Here is a 17,555-nt window from a genome sequence, read left to right on the forward strand (position 1 = left end):
AGTGAGATGAGTCCTCCTGATTCTAAGACCAGTGCCCTATCAACTGTGCCATCCAACTGCCCAATAGTTATATGATGTTTGAGTACTTGCAAGTAATATCTCTTCATACAATTTCAGCCTTATGATAATTCTGTGATATAGGTACTATAGGTATTATTATACTTATTTTATAGAACAAGGCTTCAAATGTGGCATCAACAGGGATATCCACCTCCTCTAGTGATGTTTCTTCAATGACAGAACAAAGACCTGATCCTATAACCTTGTTAAACTCAGTCTCTTCCTGGGGGCACTCTCTATGTACCTATTTTACTCATGAGAAAATTGAAGCTCAGAGAGTTTATATAATTTAAGTGATCCCTTCTCTCTGAAATATCTTGTAATATTTTTCCAGACTCCTCTGTTCTCATCTTATTCTAACCTGTATCATAGCCTTTTGCCCTCCTGCCATTTCTGTCCCTTTCCCCATTATAGAATAGGACTTTTGAGATCAGAGCAGCGAGGTGGCACAGTGGATAGAGTGCTGGGCCTGAAATCAGGAAATATCATCTTCTCAAGTTCAAATGTGGCCTCAAACACTTCCTAGGGGTGTGACCCTGGGTAAGTCACTTAACCCCATTTGCTTCAGTTTCCTTATGTGCATAATGAGTTGGAGAAGAAAATTCAAACCACTCCAGTATATTTATCAAGAAAATCTCAAATAGAGTCATGAAGAATCAGACATGACTGAATAAGAACAACAACATCTTTTTGGGCTCACAATCTATGTCATGACTATCTCTGTATCCCCTGTGTCTAACACATGGCAGGTACTCAGGCAATTGCGTTGCCCCAAACCACATGTAGGTCTTCTGACTACTACTCCTCTTTCTACTAGACACTACTTTTTCTACTCTAGGACCCATGGGGGCAAGTCACTTCATTTTTGACTGTTCTGGAGTAAGAAACTATTTGACTCATGGCCCAAACCACCATACAGTCATTTACTTTATTGCTAGACTATGCTAAAAGACACATAAATCTAATAGCAAAAGCATTTAATTAAGAATGAAACAACATAAATAGCAGGGAGGGGAATTGTAGTCAAAACATACTCTGTAATCAGACACAAATGAATGAAATCTTCTCTGTTTACAAGGAGAGTTAAAATCTAATTCATAGACTCACTGATTTAGAGATGGAAGGAACCTTAGAGGTCATCTAGTGTAACCATCACATTTTATTGATGAGGAAACTGAAGCTCAGAGAGGAAAAGGGTTTTACTGCCCTTACAGGTAGTAGGTGTCAAAGCTAAAGCTTGAACTCAGGTCTCGTGACTCTCAGTTCAAGACTCCCTCTTTAACCATTATGGTTCTGCAGCATAGGTTGGGGAACGGGAAGGGTGCCAAATCAGGATCATAGTGCAGTATTAACCGCCTCTTGAGAGATTTCCCCCTCAAATACAGCATGCTTGAGAATGACTGCATCTTCTTATTTCGAGGCTGGAGTATTCTCATGTCCAGGTATGTCACAAGCATATTACTCTGTGTAATCAGTCAATCAATCCATCCACATTTATGTGCCAGGCATTGTACTAAGCACTGGGAATACAGATACAATTATCCCTTCCACATTGCAGGGCTTAGGAGAGGTTAGGGGCCTGGAAAATCTGTATAAAAATTGTTTAGCCCTCCCTTTGCGCCAGAGAAGATGTCTGAATTATCATGGTTATCAAAAGATAAAATATGCTAATATTATACAATACTATATATATTTTGTGTATTTCTGAGTTTCTAAACATTTTTCTGTGTCATCTGCTGGCCTTCCTGTGTCATATGTGGCTTCTGCAAAATTCCCCCCAATTCCCATTTAATTTCTTCTGCAGACCCGCAATATATTGAAACTGTGATGGAGAAGGACATGATGTGGAAGGGCGAACTGTAGAAGCAAAAGTCAGCTTCTGCCTTGAGGAACTTACAATCTAATATAGTCCCTCCTACAGAAACATAGTTCTATATCATGACCTAGAGGTAATATGACATAGTGGAAAGAGCATTGGACTTGGAAGCAGGATGACTTCGATGTAGACCCTCTTCTAGTGCTTAATAGTTGGATAATCATGGGCAAGTTATTTAGTCTCTCAAGAGTTTCAATTTCCTCATCTATAAGATGGAGATAATGATACTTGTAGGACCTACTTCACAGGGTTGTTATGAGGTAATCTATACAATTTTTGAAATTAAGAGAATTATATAAATATCAAATATTGTTACCATGAATGATATGCCATGCTTTCCTATGTATACATGAATGTATATGAGTACATATTCATATTTACAATGCTATGTATTATATACCTAATAAAGATTTGTTATATATTTTGTGATATGCATAAAACATAATGCTAAATATATATATATGTGTACATCTGTACATATACTCATGCATGTGTGTGTGCCCATGCATATATGTGTGGATGTGCCTGTGTGTGTTTGTATGTATACGTGTGTAGTTCATACCTGTGATTTCATAGGAAACTTCTTGGTAAGGAAACTCCCTTTACCAATGCAGATCTGTAACTGTCCTTCCCACTGAAATTTAGTTTTAGAAGATACCTCAGTGGCCATCAGGTCCAACAACACCTACAGGGAATCCCTATCCCAACTCTAGGAAAAAGTTGTCACCCAGCCTTTGCCGGAAGTCCTGCGGAACAGGAAACCCAATGTCTCCCAAGGCTGTCCATTCTAGTTTTGTATAGCTCTAATTGTTAGGTGGTCTTCCTAACATGGATCCTAAGTTTCCTTCTTTGTAAGTTTCAGCCATTGATCAATCCTGGTTTTAACTTCTGGGATTGAATAGAACAAATCTAATTTATCTCCTTCTTTCAAATATTGGAATACAACCATAGTCCTCAAGAGTTGCCCAGAGCACTGAAAGGCTAAGTCATATACCCAAGGTCATACAGGCTGTATATCTTAGAGAGAAGTCTTTCACTCAGGTGATAGCTTGCTATCCACCGCCCCAGTGGTGTCAAGCTCAAGTAGAAATGGAGTCCACAGAAAATGTATATAAAGATCCCTGCTGGTTGCATATTGACTTAGCGAAGTACACATTACCTAATTTATAGTATTTTTCTTTATTTTGTTTAATATTTCCCAATCATATTTTAGTCTGGTTCAGCAGCACTCAGGTATGCTGAGGACCACATCAGGCCATGTGACACCTCTGCACTATACTAGACTGTCTCCATTATATATGATAAATATTATATATGTTATAGGACTAGTTATGCTACAAATATATTTTCATTTTTAACAATATTTCATTTTCTCCCAATTATATGATAAAACATTTTTTAACATTTTTTTTAAAGTTTTGAGTTCCAAATTCTATCCTTCTCTCTCTTCTAACCTCCCCTGTCCCTGAGACGGTAAGCAATCTGATATAGGTTACAAATGTGTGGTCATGTAAAACATTTCTATATTAGTAATTTTGTGCTAGAAATATTATGAAAAATTAAACTAGGCGTATACATGGTCTTCACAAGCCTTTTGTACATGTCAAACTTTAGTAATTAAGGTTAGATCTATAAAAAGAGAAACCTTTAAGTGACATTTAAAAGAACATTTATTAAGCTCCATTGCATACTTGTCTACCACACATTCTCTTTTCATATCCTGTGACAAATGAAAAATGACAGGAAGGTAAATGGTAACAAGCGGAATCAACATCCATATCAATTGGGAAAAGGGAATTCAGTTTTGTCCTTCAATGTCATTTCTGGGATAATACTAACTCAGTTCCCTTCCATTTACCTAGCACTATCAGATTTACCAGGTGTTTCTCCACAACAATGCTGTGAGTTGGATTGTGCTAATATTATTATTAGTTAGCAAGAGGAAGCTGCAGCTGGGAGCAGTTCTGTGACATACTTATGGTCCTTGCCAAGAAAACCCCAAATGGGGTCACAAAGAGTTGGACACAACTGAAATGACTGGGCAACAGTAACAATAACCTTATGTTCTTAGGATAGCATCTATGGCATTTCCAGTCTATGGATAAGCTGCATGGTAAGGATCAATCAATCAGTAAGCAGGCTTTTAATAAGCAGATATATGTCAGGCGAGATACTAGATGATCATGGCTCATAGATTTCAAGTGTTAAGGAGTGTTGGAAAGGTTCTTTTCATCCCCCTAATTTTACAAATAAAGAAAGTAAGGCCAAGAAATGTTAAGTGATTTGCACAGACTCACCCCGCAGTGGCAGAGCCAGCGTTTGACCTTTCTGCAATGTTCAATTGAATTGTTGGCTCTGTCTTCCTAGGGGAAGATCTGTTATATGGTGGAAGTGGTCTGGGAAGCCGTCTACAATTGGCTTTCACTGAGAAGTATAGAGGTAGATAAGATTCACTGAGCTGAGGTATATGGCCGTGTGCGAATTCTATCAGAAGGCACATAGGGCCTCCCTACCAAGCTCCAGCACTGTTGGACTCAAAGGTTTTGGTAAGGGGTTCAGGGAAGGGCCTGATTCTTTAACAAAAACCTTCTCTGCTGGAACTAGCAGAGCAACCCTTTCAAGACTCTCTCTCCTTAGTCAAGTTCTCTGAACAGCTCCATCTAATCAATAGTAAAAGAGCTACCCAGACACTCCTCCTACTCAGCCCAAATCAGAGTTTGATTTTTTCAAGAGACGCCAGCATGGAAGACAATTCCTCAGAGGGCCAGCTTTGTGTAGAACTTGGGGCTTAGCTTCAGGTCCTGGAATCAGGCCCAGCTGTTCTCTGCATCAGGTAAGCATTTGTGAGACAGGGAAAACTCCCACTGTGCCTTGGTGGACATTTTGATTGAGAGCAAATGGTTGGTCTGCTTTAAATGCTGGTAAAAGTGCTCTAACTTTCTGTTCTCCACCCAGGGCCAGCCTTAGGCAGAATGGAGGAGTAAGCCAGGAATGCTGTCGGCAGGCAGCCTTGCAATAGCTTCTTCTCTGTCCTGGCCCTCCCCAGCTCCCTATTTAAAGGGAAAATTCCATTTTGAAAATGCAATTACTGAAAATGCCTTACTTTTAACCTCAGCATCAACCACAGCAAGGTAGCCTTCACATTTCCCCCGTCCTCTTTCTCTCTTCTCTGCCTTTGCCTCTGCCTCTCTGCCTCTCTTGGCATTATTGATTATTGCTGGCCCATCACTTACCTCACATGCCGTGCCCTAATCACCTGGCACCTAGTAGGTGTTTTGATTTCAACCCAAACTTGGCCTCTCCTAGTCAATATCCTATGTTGCAGACTTATCTTCCCTATTTTCTTTTCTCCCTTCTTCCTGGCTGAGTGATCTGTTCTATTTAAAGAGACAGCTAATGTGGTAAAATAAAATTTCCCCAACTGAGTAATAGCTAGCATTTATATAGCACTTTAAAGTTTGCAAAGTGCTTTATATATGCTATCTTATCTGAACCTCATGGTAACCTTGTAAGGTAGGTGCCATTATTATCCCCATTTTATAGAAGAGGAAACTGAGGCTGAAAAGGGTCAAATGAATTGTCCAGGATCATACAGCTAGTAAGTGTCTGAGGCCAGATTTGAACTCAGGTCTTCCTGACTCCAAGTCCAGCACTCTACCCACTGTACACCTAGCTGTGGTGTACCCCATTGCATATGAAAATAGGAAAAACCCTAGTGCCTGTCCCATGCCATGAATCATGGGGAAAATGGGGCCCTCTCCTCATCCCCCCATTACCTCACGGGAAGATAAGGTTACACAAGATGCTGGGGCCAGGGAATGTCACAGCTTTTACCCTCTGCTTAGCAAGAGAATCTTTAGAGACACCGTATTCCTTTCCCCAAGCCCGTGAACATTACTCCTCTACTTCCTTTCCACTATGACTCCTCTGTTGCATCCTTCTACCCCTAGAGAGCCAGGCAGGTGGTATAGTAGATAGAGAACCGGACCTGGAATCAGGAAGACCTGAGTTCAAATCTGGCCTCAGACACTTACTAGATGTATGACTCTGGGCAAGGCACTTAACCTCTGTCTGCCTCAGTTTCTTTAACTCTAAAATGGGGATAACAGTAGTATTTTCCTCCTAAGGTTATTGTGAGAATTAAATGAGATCATATTTGTAAAGCATCTTCTACAGTGCCAGGAAGTGATGACTAAAATCTTGTTTTCTTTCTTTTTTCCTTCTCTCTTCTTTCTTTATTTTCTTCTTCCTTTCCTTCCTTCCTTCTTTCCCTCTTTATTTCCTCCCTGCCTTCCTTCCTTCCATGGTCCCATTATCCACAGACTGATCATATTGCCCCTCCATGGTGAAAGAAAATCCCCTTCTCATCGGAAAGATGATCAACAGTGAAATAGCTACCTCTGGATATAATGGCTTTTCCTCCCCTAGAAGCCTCCATCAAATGGAGGCTAAATGTAAACAACCTTTGTTGGGGATGCTGTGAAGGGAGTTTTACTCAGGTGCAGGTTAGACTAATTGGCTTCTGAGGTCCCTTCCCATGCTGAGATGCTGGGATGTTGGGATCATCTCCTTGTTCTGAAGGCCCCCAGAAATGTTGCATAAGGTGGAGGTGGTGCTTACCGAGCTCTTGGACCACCCACACAATAGCACTAGCATCATCCCAAAGGAACCAAGACCTGAATATTTCAGGCTGTGAGGACGGAGGTACTGGCCAAGCTATGAAAATGATCTTGCAGTGTAAGGAACAGTCGATTCCCTTAAATATTATCCAAAACCAGTTATGTATTCTTGAGTGAGTCATATAGACAGCATTAATGATTATGAGTAGTGAGCTTAATAGGCAATTAATTAGAAAAGTATGGTTATAAACAACTGTACAGAAACTGCTCTCATTATAAACTTCATCATCAAAAAATATTTACTGAGTACCTGTTGCTTATAATGTTCTGCTAGATTCTGTGCCAGGGGAGTTATGCAGCAGAGAGTTCTGGATTAGGAGCCAGGGGTGCTGAGTTCAAGTTCTAGGTCATACTAACTTAGTATATGAGCTCAAACAAGTCACTTCTACTCTCTGGAAAATGAGGGTACTAGACGATCTGCCTCCATTAAACTTGTTTTTTCTTTGCTCAAAATTACTTAGGGTAGCTAGGTGACACAGAGGATAGAGAACTGGGTCTGAAGTCAAGAAGACTCCGCTCCATGAGTTCAAAAGTGGCCTCAGATACTTACTAGCTGCGTGACCCTGGGCAAGTCACTTAATGCTGTTTGCCTCAGTTTCCTCATCTCTAGAATGAGCTGGAGAAGGAAACGGCAAAACACTCCAATATCTTTACCAAGGAAATTGCAGAAGGAGTCATGAAGAGTTGGATACAACTAATCAATAAAAACAAAACCAAACAAATAAAAAACTTAGAATTCAAGGGATGCCCTAGTCCTAATTTCCCTATTACTATTGAGGGTACCACCATTATCAGTCACTCAAGCTCACAACCTAAGTGTAATCCTGCATACTTCAACACCCTCCCTGTCTCCTTCCAATCTGGTACCAATTTCTATTGTAGGTGCTATCTTTGTTGTTTTTTTTTTTTTTTAAGTTTTGAGTTCCAAATTTTATCCGTCCCTCCCTCCTCTTGCCTTCCCTGAAATGGTAAGCAATCTGATATAGGTTATACATGTGCAGTCATGTAAAACATTTCCATATTTGTCATTTTGTGCAAGAAGATTCAAACAAAAGAAAAAGAAAGAAGGAAAGAAAGAAAAAGAGAAAAAGAAAAATAGTATGCTTCAGCCTGTATTCAGACAACATCAGTTCTTTCTCTGTAGGCGGATAGCATTTTGCATCACAAGTCCTTTGGGATTGCCTTGGATCATGGTATTGCTGAGAATAGCCAGGTCATTCACAGTTCTTCATTGTGCGATGTTGCTGTTACCGTTTACGATGTTCTCCTGGTTCTGCTCACTTCATTTGTATCAATTCAAGTAAGTCTTTCTAGGTTTTTCTGAAGTCATCCTGCTTGTCATTTCTTACAGCACAATAATATTCCATCTCAATGATATACCACAACTTGTTCAGCTATTTCCCGATTGATGGGTATCCCCTCAATTTTCAATTCTTAGCCACCACAAAAAGAGCTGCTACAAATATTTTTATTTATATAAATAAACATATCCCCTCTTTTTATATTTCTTTGGGATACAGACCTAGCAGTGGTATTGCTGGATCAAAGGGTATGCACTAGGTTCTATCTTTTTAACATTTCTTGTTTATGTTCCCTTCTTTGCTCTGATACTGTAACCACCCTGGTACAGGCCCTTATCACCTTACATTTATATTATAACAATAGTCTTCTGGTTGGTTTCCCTGCCTCAGGTCTTTCTCCACTCATCCTATTTTCCACTCAGTCATCAAATTGACCTTTCTAAAGCATAGGTTGAATTATGTAAACCCCTCTCCCCTACCCCTCACCTTCATTCAATAAACTGCAGTTGCTCCTTATCACCTCCAGGAGCAAATACAAACTTCTCTGTCTTATATTCAAAGCCTTTCATAACCTGGCTCCCTTGCTACTTTCCAGTCTTCTTACACCTTACTCCCTTTTCATTCCCTTACCTCGCCTCCTCCCTCACACAGCCATACCCAGTGACACTGGCTTCCTTGCTATTCCTCACACAAGACACTCCATTTTCTGATTCTGGGCATTTTCACTGGCTGTTTCCTCACTTTCCCCACTCCCCCCTACCCTGGCACAGAATACTCTTAACACATTTCCACCTCTTGGCTTCCTTCAAGTCTCCACTCAAATTCTACCTTCTGAAAGAAGCCTTACCCCATCTCCCTTAATGTCAGTACTTTCCCCCTGTTGACTCTCCACTTGATCTGTTTGCATACAGTAATCTGCATGTTTTCTCCCCCTTAGATTGTGAGCTCTCTGAGAGCAGGGACTGTCTTTTACCTTTCTTTGTATCCCTAGCACTTAGCACAGTGCCTGACAAATAATAGGTGCTTAACAAATTCTTACTGACTGACTGATAGAGAATCATAGAACTGGAAAGGATGTTAGGAGGCAAGATAACATTACACCCAAGACTTGGGCTTCTGCAGATGGAGTGACTATATAGCCCATCTTCATTTTCCCATGTACATTATTATAATTAGAGCTAATGCAGAATGTAGTCAACCCTCCACTAGCCCCAGACAGCTCATCCCCATAATCTACTCTAAACCATCCTTTAAGTTTCTCTGTACCATTATTACCTCCCCTGCCTAATTAACTCCTTTGTTCAACTTCTTTGTGACATTATCCCCATCTGTTTTCTCATACTCCAAATTGTAGCCTACACATCAGTAGGAGTTGTACAGCAAAGAGGTTTGACAACAAAAATACATAATTACCTTTAAAAACATTTAATTTCTTGTTTAACTCTCTTGTCTTTGCTAAGGAATATATGATTCCAGCATTAAACAAAATTGAAGAGAATGGACAGCTCTCCTTAGGTTGGCTCTTTGTATTAATCTAAGAAGTGGTACTCTCTATCTTGGCAAATGAGTAAGAACCAGAACAATTGAGTAGGCAGAAATGGAAAACTGTGCCATTTTCTATAGCTTTTGGAATTAGGTATTCACAGGTATCATTATTTTGGTTAAGGCGAATATTTACAAACAATGAAACATCTGTGTTTAGACAATGCAAGAAATACAGCATGTCCCCAAAGTCTCAGTGCAGTTTCAAGTTACTAGAGCTTAGTACTTTGTAAGTAAAATGTTAGTGCAGAATCTTGGTGTGGGAAGGGACTTCAGAGGCCAATGGACTAAGGAGTCTTAATATTTGGCAGTTTATAACTGATCTAAGACTTTTGGCATACCCTCTACATTCCTAATTCAATTCCATTAAAAAATTCTATGTTTTGAGCACCTACTATGTGTGAAGCATATCTGCGCTATGAACGAAGGATAGACAACAGGAAGTATTAGACAGCTTCTGCTCTAATGGACTTTTAGTCTCATTACAGAGATAAGCTAAGCACATAAATAACTTCAGCACAAGGTAAAATGTGAACATGTAATAAAATGAAGGGCAAACTTCTTTTTTAGTTCATGAGAGAGAGACAGAGATAGTGAGACAGGGACAAAGGGAGACAGAGACAGAGAGAGAAACAGAGATAGAGGAAGAGAGAAACAGAGAGAGACAGGGACAGAGAAGAAGAAACAGAAAGGAAAGAGAGAGAGACAAAGAGAGACAGAGAAACAAGAAGAGAGACAGAGAGACAGATACAGAAACTGTGGGGAGACAGAGAGAGAGAAGGGAAAGAGTGAGAGAAGGAGAAAAAAGAGTGAGAAGGAGAGAGAGACAAAAAGATAGATGGAAAGGGAGTTGAAAGTGAGAGAATGACTGAATAACTGAATACATAGTGGGGGAAATTAGAGAAGGCTATAGGGAGGACATGACTCTTGGTCTAGGCCTTGAAGAATGGGTAGAAACTATATAGGCAGAGCTCAGGTATTTCAGCTCATCGTGAGCAAATACTTGGAGGTGAGAAAACTTGATATGCATACAGAATTAGAGTATCATATGTTTTAGAGCTGAAAAGGACCATAGATGTCACTGAGTCCAAGATCCTCATTTTTCAGATGAGATATTTGAGGGACAGTAAGGGTAAATGATTTCCCAGGGTCACACCTAGTAAGTGTCTGATATGAGATTCAAACTCCAGTCTTTTTGATTCCAAGTCCAGGACTAAATCACGTTGTTCTTGAGGGAAGAATGTGTAGTTCATTGTGTCTGGGACATAGGTTATATGGAGAGGAAAAAAGAGAGATAAGACTGAATACAAGTAGATTGAATACAAATTGTAGAGGTCCTCTAATGCCAGATAATGAAAGTTGGATTTTATTTGGTAGTTAAAAGGGAGATATTAAAGATTTTTTGTCAAGGGGTTGATGCTCAAAACTGACTGCAATTTGTTCTAGAATAGAGGAAAGGGTAGAGAAATCAATTGATTCTATGACAACGGTTTACCAGAGAGGTTTGAAAGGACTGGAATGGGAGTGGTGACAATGAGAATAGGAAGAAGGAGGTGAATGAAGGAAATAGCACAATATGTGAAACGTTAATGCCTGATCAGGTGTGAGGGTCAGGGAAGAGAGGAATCAAGGAATCTAGTGACTTGGAAGGCACTGGCCGCCCTTTGTAAAATATGGTTTATGCTGGTGAGTGAGGCCTTAGGCCTAAGCTAAAATCGACTCAGGTCCAAGTACGTAGAGTCTGCTAATGCACCTAGTACTTAAGGGAAGCCAGGATAGCTGTTCCCCCCCTCCCCCCATTCTTTCTTGGCTCCTTGCTTGATAGGGGCTTTAGCAACATTCTAAGAGTTGAGGTCTGGTTATCAGGGAACTGAAGTGAGGCAAATAAACATTATATAATTAAGAAGAATTACAGCTAATGATGATGATGGTGATAGCTAGCATTTATGTGGGGCTTTAAGGTTTGCAGTATGCTTTACACGTAACCTCATTTGATCCTACTGGTAAAAGATGACATTCAAAATGTGCTTCAATCACCTTGAGGCTTACTGTGCATGTATTTTAAGTAAGGGCTGGGGGAGGGGAAAGAGGGGGAAGAGGTGTCTTCCCACATTGTGGTAGTGGTCTGCAGGGTAGGGGATTTGGAGATAGGGATGGAGAGACAGGGGCAGCTAGGAAAATGAATGGAAATGAATCATTACAATCTGAAGGCTGTCAAAATGCCTTGAGGAAGCTCTCCATCCTTTACGGAAGATTTTATGTACGGACAAGAATCACACAGGATATAAGCAGATGGGTTATAATCTTACTTTTTGGAGGGAACACCCATATTGATAAGATCACTGACCTATTGAAATAATGAAGTATATGTCCAGAGAAAGAGAAGTGATAATTCCATTGAACAATGCTATAATTGGACTACATTTGGAGTATTGTGTTAAATTTGGGGTATCACATTTCAGGAAAGCTAAGTGGTGCAGAGAATAGGGTGCCAGGACAGGAGTCAGGAAGATTCATCTTTCTGAGTTCAAATATGGCCTCAGACACTTCCTAGCTCTGTGCCCCTGGGCAAATCACTTAACCTTGCTTGCCTCAGTTTCCTCATCTATAAAATTGGCTGGAGAAGGAAATGGCCAACCCCTCCAGTATTTCTGCCAAGAAAACCCCAAATGGGGTCATGAAGAGTCAGACGGGACTGATTGAACTATAGCAAAATGGAGAGACAGAGAAGGATGGTGCAGAGAGGGGTTGCATAGGATGTCAATCTAATCCCCTGAAGTTCTGCTGACTGTCCCTCTAATTTTCCAGATCAAAATACCTCTCCCTAGCCACTGTTCCCTTGTATGCAGGAGTACAATAGTAAATGTTTAACAACTGGCTTTCCCCACCCCCCACCCTCCCAAAGTGCTTCAGGACATAATTTTAAGTTTATTTTGCTAACATTTTACTACCATTTTCTCCATCACTTTCTTAAGGCTAGACAATCAATAAAACAATTAGTCAAGCCTTTGCTGATTTCCAAGGCATAAAACTCACTCTGCAAATGTAACAATCATCTCATGAAGAAGCTGGTTTGCATGGTTCCAGCACACCCCTCCCATTTGTGTTGTCTATGCCTATTAGAATACAAACTCCTTGAAGACAGGGTTTTTTTTTTCTTTTGTATTTGAATACTCAGTGCTTAACACAGAATTTGGCATGTAGTAAGCTTAATAAATGCTGTTTAATTCATTAATTCATTCCTGATACCTGCATGTATCACTGAGAAGGAAGGAAAGGAGGCTGTGAGTGGCTTCAAGGAGATTGGATAGAATTGTGGGCATATGGCACTCTTTGCTTTTATAACAAAGCCTAGTCATATGTGACAAAAATATTTCTTATAAAGTTCAAAACTTTCTCCTTGACTAACTCTGTATAGAGATTCTCAATTGAAAGGATTTGAGGCTAACATAATTGTTAAAAATAAGAAAGGCAAGAAGAAAAGTAGATTTTGAAGGGAGGAAGATGAACTTGGTTTGAGACATGTTGAGTTTGGTGGGACATCCAGGTAGAGATGACTAGGAGACAGCTGGTAATGCAGATTGGAGATCATCTGCGTAGAAATGGTTGTTAAGGGCTGAGTAGATGCTAATTCCAAAGGGAGATAATGTAGGAAGAGAAGAGGGCTGCTTATAATACTAGCTGACATTTCTATAATGTTTTGAAGTTTACAAGTTGTTTATATGCATCAAGGCTTAAAATTCCTTCCATACATCATCTTATTGGCACTTCATAGCAGCCCTGTCAGGTAGATTCTCTAGTTATCATCCCCACCTTCACAGAATCACAGAATTTGAGAGCTGGGACAACTTCAGTGAACATGTAATCCAACCCATATAGAAAAGGCATCCCTGCCATAACATACTTAAGTGGCTGTCCAGTCTCTGAAGATCTCTACAGAGGAGGGACCCACCTCTCCTCAAAGCAGGACATTCCCTCTTTAGATGGCTCTAATTGCTAAGAAATTATCCCTGACATTGGGTATAAATTTATCTCTTTGCAACTTGAGTGCATGGCTCCAGGTTCTGTCCGTGGGGACAAATTGTTTAATCCCTCCTCCAAATAACAGCCCTTCAAATACTTGTGAATAGTTCAAGAAAATAGCTCGTGTTTCCCTGAGTCTTTTCTTCCTGGACTACATATTTCCAGTTACATCAATCATTTTTTAAGGCATGGATTGAGGGCTTTCCACCATCTTGGATGCCCTACTTCAAACACTCTACAGCTTATCAGTTTCTGAAATGGTGATGTCAGAACTGAATGCCATATCTCAGATGAGATTTGATATAAGCAAAATACAGTGAAATGATCTCTTCTCTTTTCAGTCAAGCAATACATAAGTATTAAGTGCCTACCATATGCTAAGTACTCTTCCTAGAAGCGAGGCCTTTCTTATACTTGTATGAACTGATATAAAGTGATATGAACATAACCAGGAGAACACTGTACACAGTAACAGCAATACTGTACAATGATTAGCTAGGAATGACTTAGGCATTCTCAGCAATATAATGATCCAAGATAGTTCTGAAGGACTTAGGATGAAAAATGCTATCCACCTCCAGAGAAACAACTGATGGAGTCTGAACACTGACCAAAGCATACGGTTTTTCACTTTCTGTATTTTTTCATGTTTTTCTGCCTCTGGATCTGTGTCTTCTTTCACAGCCTGACTAATATGGTAATATGTTTTGCATGATTGAACATTTATAACCTCTATCAAATTGCTTAGCATCTCAGGGAGGGAGGAGGTGAAGGAGGGAGAGAGAAAATTTGGAACTTGTAATTAAAAAAAAAAGAAATTAGGCTTTTCTTAATGTAGCCCGAGATTGTATAAGTTTTTTTGGTTGCCATAACACATTATTAACTCAGGATTGAGTTTTCAGTTTGCTACCATCCTCCCGTCCCATCTTTTTCAGAACAACTGCTGTCTACCTAAGCGTCCCCAGTCTTATACTACTCAAGCTGCAAAAAGATAAGTAAGATGGCTCTGGTGTGCTCTGATTCAGTGAATGTCTCAGGTATGTCAGCACTGATTAGGACCAACTCTAATCTATTAAAATTATTAATGAAATATGATAGGCAGTGAGCATAGGGCTTAATACCTGGACTCCCTGACAATCCATGCCTTCTCTGTAGAAGTTTATAGGAAGACAAGATTAGAAGAGAGCATCAAAACATTATTGGGCCCTCTACCAATGAAGTGGATCCAGAAAAAAATTGATTTTGCTATTTCTCTAGTGCCTGAAGAATTGAGGATGCATTTGAAGAAGAAACTCAACATGAGGACTGGTGTTTTTCCATTGCATGAGTGGAATGCAAGGTGTCTACTTGGAACAATATACAGATTCCATCTTAATAACCCTGTAACTCCCAAACTTTCTAAGAAAGATTGGGGAAGATTGTCCTCAAAGAGATGAAAGGTCTCAGAGGTCATCTGAAGAAGTAGTTGGTGCGTGACAACCTCAGAGTCCCAGATCATGTGCCTTATCCTAGTGGTGGCAGCAAGGACTAGGTAAATCTAGATGTGTATAGACTGCTGGCCTCAGAGCAAGAGAGCTAATGTAGACCAGTTTGCCATGCCGCAAGTTCAAAATTCCTTGGATTGTAGCCAGTGGTTTCCAGCACTGGAGTTGTACAATGGACACCTTCAAGTCCCCGTAGTAGGACAAGACAAAGGAAAGACAGCTTTCATCTGCCCAGCGCTGCTTTCCCTGTCTATTCCTCTCAAAGAATATGCCTAGTTTCACCTGCTCCCACTCTCAAAGCAGGGTGCTCTATGAGAAAAAAGCTTGAGTCCCCAAGCATCACATGCTCATTTCCTAGCTTATGGAACTTCTCATAATTCATCATCTATGGTGACATAGTGGATAGAGTGCTAGACTTGGACACAAGAAGATCTGAATTTGAATCCTGCCTCTGACACTTACTAGCTGTGTAACCCTGGCAAATCAATTAACTTTCCAGAGCCTCTTCTGTGCAATAGGGATAATAACAGCAATTATCTCACAATTTTGCTACAAGGATCTAATGATAGAATATATGTAAAAGCCTTTGTAAGCCTTAAAACATAGCAGCATGCTAGCTATCTTTGTTACGGTTATTAGTAATATCATCAATATGTAGTTACTCTTACCTCCAAGGACAACCAAGGCAAAGTTTACATTAGCTGTTGAGAATTAGACATGAGCTACATTCAGAAGCACCTACAGGCAACTTTAGCTTTTAATGACCTATACAACCCAGGTCTGAGGTACCTTTCAAGCCTTATTAGACACCGCTCAGCCTCCTACACCCTTCAATCTAGCCATACTGGGGGCAGCTAGGTGGCGCAGTGGATAGAGCGCCAGCCTTGAAGTCAGGAGGACCTAAGTTCAAATGCAGCCTCAGACCAAACACTTGACACTTACTAGCTGTGTGACCCTGGGCAAGTCACCTAACCCCAACTGCCTAACCCCCCCCAAAAAAAAATCCAGCCAAACTGGCCATCTCTCTGTTCCTCACATGTGACACTCCATCACCTTCTCCATGCCTTTGAATTGTCCCTCCTACATGCCTGAAACCCGCTCCTCTCTTACATCCACCTCATAGAGTTTCTCTCTTCCTTTAAGACTAAGTCCAATAGAAATGTGAGTTATTGTTATTTCTCTGAAACATAAAACTACACAGCATCTCTTTGTCCTTTAAAGTACTGACAAAAGATCTCCTTAGCAAGAGAACTTAGCTCCAGAACAGCTTTAGTTGAGCATTTGCTTTTATCAACAACCCAAGGTCTTAATGGTCCTCTAAAGAACTACACACAATTACTGTCTTGAGTTCAAGGCCATATTTCCCTTCCCCCAAGACAGCTTCACTAGATGATGGGACCACATAAAAACTGAAAGGAAGCAAGAAAGGCATCTTTCATTAAGGGTCCTTAGCCTCCAGTTTCCCATCATCCACTGGTCTAGTGGTGAGAAGGTAGGCATTCCTGGGACATGTAATTTGGTTTGGGGTCTGAAGACTCAAGTGGTCTTGAGAACTACTTTGCCTTTTTTGTTCATAGTTCTTTTGTGAACCACAAGAAAGAATCAGAGACCATCACCAAGGATGTAGAGGAAACAACAGGAAACCAAACCAGGAGCCTAAAGTGGAACTAGAAGGTCCGTCATGGTTTATTACCTTTCTTCAGAGAATTTGCTTAGTCTCTAGACCTTCCCCAGAGAAGCTGTCAATAATATCATCTCAATATTATCCTTTTGGAAATTTCATTTTCAGATTGTTATATGAATCATGCTAATCTACTCCCTTTCCAAAGGAAATCCATTTCGATACCAATATGATTTATGGCAATGAACAATTTTAATATACCCTTGAGTTATTGGGGTGTTATAATGAGCACTCCAGAAAATGGGATTTTTTAAATTATCTCTTATTAGAATTTCATATTGACTTACTAAACAATAATGAATTTCCCTCATTACAGAGAGAGAAGAGAAGAGCAGTGGGATTTTTTTTTTTCAAATGGCACTGATGAGACTCATTCCCACTGGGGCCCTTCAGCTCTGTAACATCCCCCTGGTAAGTATCCAGAGCTAAATCTACATCAGTCACTGTAACCTGGTTAGACTACAGGCCTTAAGAAAGAGCTGTACAGGACATTGTGCCCAGTCGTGGCTTTGCAGCTCCAAATGTCCATCTGGGTGAGCAGTAGAAGAACACATTCATTCCTTACCTACTCCCAATCTAAAACTTTCTCCATTGGTAGCATGGCTGACAGACATGGTGATGGGCTTACCTGAAACTATCCTCCCACTTCCCCCAAAGGTGAGAGAGCATTCAGGCTTAAACCTGAAACATCTGATAAACAACCAAATCATCCTTCACATTAGTCCTTTGAGAAATCGACAGTGGCTTTTGCACAAAGCTAATGTAAAAGTCGAGTGTGCTGGGGCACTCTCTGAGTGACCTCCAATTAGAGCGCTGTTATTAATAGAAGCTATTATTCCGTTTCCTCTCATTATGCAGCTCAATTACAGCGACTCCCTCTCAGCTTTTATGTCCCTCTCATTTATTTAC

At 40.3% G+C, this 17,555-nt stretch overlaps 1 long non-coding RNA gene across 4 annotated transcripts in view; it reads left to right on the top strand.

Moving 5' to 3' along the window:
• Positions 1-17,555, top strand: part of LOC144458202 (uncharacterized) — an 83,531-nt gene that overhangs the window by 63,103 nt on the left and 2,873 nt on the right. For 3 of the 4 annotated variants that reach the window (XR_013487765.1, XR_013487767.1, XR_013487768.1), the window contains 2 exons: positions 16,543-16,639; positions 16,963-17,057. This is a non-coding gene — a long non-coding RNA (uncharacterized LOC144458202). Of the gene's footprint in view, positions 1-14,416; positions 14,519-16,542; positions 16,640-16,962; positions 17,058-17,555 lie in introns of all 4 variants that reach the window. The other variant, XR_013487766.1, reaches the window with a different exon arrangement.

This window comes from Phascolarctos cinereus, unplaced genomic scaffold (genome assembly GCF_003287225.1).
Source record: "Phascolarctos cinereus isolate Bilbo 61053 unplaced genomic scaffold, phaCin_HiC Scaffold_726;HRSCAF=1367, whole genome shotgun sequence".
Classification (NCBI taxonomy): domain Eukaryota; kingdom Metazoa; phylum Chordata; class Mammalia; order Diprotodontia; family Phascolarctidae; genus Phascolarctos; species Phascolarctos cinereus.